The sequence below is a fragment of the Stegodyphus dumicola genome, chromosome 3 (assembly GCF_044657685.1).
Source record: "Stegodyphus dumicola isolate Sdum_Otavi_A_Nest chromosome 3, ASM4465768v1".
Taxonomy (NCBI): Eukaryota; Metazoa; Arthropoda; class Arachnida; order Araneae; family Eresidae; genus Stegodyphus; species Stegodyphus dumicola.
The window spans coordinates 25826308-25831201 of record NC_140770.1 but is presented as its reverse complement, the minus strand read 5'-3'; positions in this window follow the sequence as shown (position 1 = coordinate 25831201).

Here is a 4894-nt window from a genome sequence, read left to right as displayed (position 1 = left end):
ACTCCAGAAATTTTCCAGTAGCAATGTCTGTAAATTAAAAGCAAAAGCAGACACTAATCTCGAGACTGCAGCAGAGAAACTGGCAGTCAAGTAAAGCGCGTTACGAGTGAACATGAGTTGTAGCCTCATTGATTCGATTAGACGAATCAGGAGTGTTATGAGATCACGTGGTGATGCTGAAAGGAGGGAGAAAATATCTTATATGCTCCGTCCTTTTAAAGGGAGTGGAGATTAGGGAATTCAGTCGCCAAAACCTGGTGACGAATTATAGTCTACCACCTTTTAGTTCCGACGTCACTTGTAGATTCCTTAAGTTATATCGATGCAGAAATGTGAAAAAAAGTACAGTGGTCTCATCGGTATTGGAGTTTTGGACATACCGAATATGCGTCGAGTGTTCCGTCAGTTACACTAGGAAGGCATGTTGAAGGCAGGGAGACAATACCTTATTTGTTTTCAACCTTTAAAAAAAAAAAAAAAAAAGAAAAGAAAAGAAAAGAAAAGAGAGATTATTATTTTCCTGTGAGACTCAAAACGTTTCACTTTTCCTACTGAAATCTAATAAATTAATATTGTTGTTTGCGTAAGAGTTCGTAATAGAATGAATGCACACAAATCCGATGATAGGTTACAAAAATTATTTTTATCAGATGAAACACATCAGTGTTCAGGAACTTGTACACGTGGTTCATAATATCACAGAGAACAATCAGAAGTTACACTTCAAATTACTAAGAGCGTTGAACACAATGCAATGCAAAGCGCACCAAGGAAAAAGCTAATCCGGAGGAGGGGAGATATTTCAGTTCATGCTGAACTAACAACTCGCAACAACAATAATAACTAGCTAACTGAGAGCAGATACTCTCTGTACCTTATAAATAATATTTATTTAGTTATTTAAATATTTATTTATATTAAAATAAATATAAATTGTAATTATTAAAAATTAAAATAAATATTTAATATATATATATAAATAAATATAGATTGTAATTATTAAAAATTAAAATAAATATTTAATATATATATAAATAAATAAATATTTATTTATTTATTTTAATTTCTCTTTTTTTGCCATTTTTATGTATCATGTCTAGTTTTCAACTGGCCGCCAAGGTATTTCTTGTATTTTTCACTTTTTGGAAATTACTGAAAAGCAATATGAGGGTCTAATTACGGTTGCAGCTAATAATAGTGATCAATTACATTTATTCAATTGCAATACACTAATGCAAGGAACGGACCAAAATATTGCCAAGTTTGGCAACATTTCTCGATTTCTCGCCGTTTTTGGCGACAAAATAAGACGCCAAAATCGTTGTCAGCTTGGCAATATCTCGCCAAATTACCGAGATACCCATTTACTCAATTCTAAATCGATTTCCCTCTGTATTCTTACTTTTCAGGTATAACATCTCTCAAGATCTTTTTGCCTTAAATCACACAGAAAAATAAACAATTTCACATATAATTGCAGTAAAATCATACATCTATGTACTAAATTCGTAACAATCTAAAAATCTTAAATAAGCAGTTTGATTTTTAACGTAGTTACAAGAATATACTTCATAGTACACTCACGTCCATAAATTAAGGATAATGCAAAATCAGGCAAGGGAAGAAGAGTTAGAAGCAAAACAAATTTGACTTATTTGTAAAGCTTATTTATTAAACAAAAGGTAAAGAGTAAAAAAAGATGCTATATGTTTGATATTATTACAAAAATTAGCGATTTTTTCTCCCTGGAGCAAATTACCAAAAAAAAATCTATTTACAAAAAACCAATATGACATGGTTGGTATGATTGTTAATACATTGCATGTCTCCCAGACGATGCTATACAGTCCGTACAACGCCTAGGCATGCTGAGTATCAAATTATAGATCTGATCTTGAGGGATAGTACACCACTCAAAAAGCAATGCTCTCCGAAGTTCCGGTAGACATGTAGGAGGAGGTTGACGGGCTGCAACTCATCGACCAAGCATGTTCCACATGTGCTCTACTGGATTCAAGTCCGGTGAGAATGCTGGCCAGTCCATACGGGTGATATCCTCCGATTGAAGGCATTCCCTTACGATGTTTGCACGGTGAGGACGGGCGTTGTCATCCATAAACACAAATTGTGCGCCCATGGCGCCCCGAAGCAAACGTACATGTTGTTTCAGAATCACGTCCCGATAGATTTGGCTTGTCGTGGTTCCAATTTGAACACGCAGGTCATTTCTGGAACCAGGAATAATTTCACCCCAAACGAGCATTCCTGCACCACGGTAACGGTGTCTTTCAATGATGTTTTCTTGGTGGTAACGGGTACCTGGAGCTCTCCATATGAAAGTCCGGCGAGAATCAGACTGCAAGGCAAACCTGGACTCGTCGGAAAACATCACACAAGCCCACTGTTGCGGTGTCCACAATGCACGCTCTCTAATTCAGGCTAACCGCAGGCGACAGTGAGTTGCAGTAAGTGGAACGCATCTGTCAGGTCTACGAGCATATAGACCAATCTGCCCTAAGCGTCTGTACACGGTCTTCCTTGAAATTGTCGTACCAGTGGCTGAAGAGAGCTGACGAGACAGATCTTTTTGCCTTAAATCACACAGAAAAATAAACAATTTCACATATAATTGCAGTAAAATCATACATATATGTACTAAATTCGTAACAATTCGAGACAGGTCTGAGGCTGTGCTACGCCTGTTTCTTTTGGCAGTAGCTGCCAAATACTGGTCCTCATTCGGCGTTGTAACTCTGGGGCGACCTATGTGTAACGTCTACTCACATTACCGTCATCTTGGAATCGTTGCCAAAGCCTGGAGATGACACTCTAGGCAATTCCAAGTTCGTCTGATACTTCCAGTTGGGTACGCCCACATTCCAGACGGCCGATAATTCTACCACGTAAAAAATCATCCAAATGCGTCCTTTGTGTCATAACTATTCGGTTATTGCACTAAAATGCTTATAAAGCACCTGCGAACAATTTTACTTCTTTGCCTGTATTCCTTATCTATCACTCTCTTACACTCTTGTCATCGTGACGTACCATCGGTGTCATCTGGTTACTTCCTCAAATTTGCATATGATTCTTGAAGACGTGTGTAGTGATTTTAGAGGTGATATATTTATTTTAGAGTTCGATTTCCGCGTGACTTCGAATTATCCTTAATTTATGGACATGAGTGTATTTCAAGAATTTGACGACTCTTCATTAATTTCCTTAACAATTCTAAAAGAAAAAAAAGTAATTATTAAAACACTTTGAATAAAATTGCATTTAATTTCATTACAGTTTACTGCAAATAATACATTGGTATTTTTATTTAGTATTGTTTTTCATAAGCAACGTAACTGATAATGGATGTAACTAAAGAATTTTTTCATTATTTATTCACGTAATTGTCCGAAGAAGATGTAAATTAAACGGCTGAAGACTAAACACTTTAATGGTACAAAAAGTGATGCATACAAAAGTGTTTGACAGAATTTCAATAGCTTTCAGTTGCTTTGAATATTAAACTTTAAATTCCTTACTTTTAAAAAGAAACCTTTTCAAACGGCACAAGTGTTGATACTTGTTTTCATTAGAAAGTATTAGGCAATTTTCGAGAATAATATTAAGAAATAGAGCAAAAGGAAAACATGAAAAAATGTTTAATATGATTAAATATATCTTTTCGTCAGCATATTTTCAGGAAAACATGCTGAGGAAAAGATATATTTATTCACATTTGTTTGAATAAAGCTCTGAACTAAAACTCTTAATAATATAAAAATAATTTGAACATTATGAATGTTTGAAATTAATCATTGAAAGATTTTTTCTATTAAAAAGAACAGAAAATCTCTGGAATGCCCTATTAATTGGTGCCATAATATCAGTGCAAAAAGGGGATATCTCTTTAGTTTTACTTTCGGTATTATTGAAATCAGTCAAAGAAGCAAGGATATTGAAATAATAGGAAAAACCTCTCTGCCGAATAATAATTTGTGAATTTTGCATATGCCCCCAATTTATTTCCCTACAGAACTGTACTTGCAGTCCGAACCATAAAATAATTAGTTGAAATATTCAAAATAGAAACGGTGATTTGTAATTAAAATAGCGAATTTTCAGTCTGATTCAGTGACAGATATAAATTTACAAAAGAAATTGAGTTTTTATGTGAAAAAATTGAAACTATTGTGATGAATCATCATGATAAAATACATTTGTATCGAAAATTAAGCTAATGAAACATAACGCTCTGAATCTAAAAGCAAATTTTAAGGTTTAAGAAGAACTTACACAGATTTAGAAGTTAATGTTTTTCAGCATAAGTTTTAGCCCAAAAGTGGCTATTATTCCCGAAATGAGATTTCGCGTTGCTTCGCTATAAACGCGATCACTTTCTAAATTGTTGCCACCAAATACTATCTCTATATTATTTTTAAATAAATTAAATAATGAAGCATATACATGTACGCATGCTATTTACACTGTGAAAAAATGGCACTGCCTAGATCCGTCAAACTTTGGATGTATGGTCTTCCAAGCCCCGAAATTTAAATTTGGAATTTATTTTATCGTTCATTAACAAACCTAAAGATTTGAATTCGCGTCATGTTTGCTGAAATTTTAAGAAAAATATAAAAAAATATCAAATGATCACATGAGTGGATGACTTGCAGTAACTGTATTATCAAAGTGAAGGATATTTTTGTCAGAGAAAAATAAGTAAATGTATGACATCTAACGAATGATGCTTCATACATTCAGAACAGAAAGAAAAGAACAAATGGCTCAGACTGTTTACTTTAGCAAATGTTCAACATGTCCTCTGCCACAGTGCGTGATGGAACTCAAACAAGGAACAATGGTCATGACAGCTGAGTATAACATGCTAGGTTTG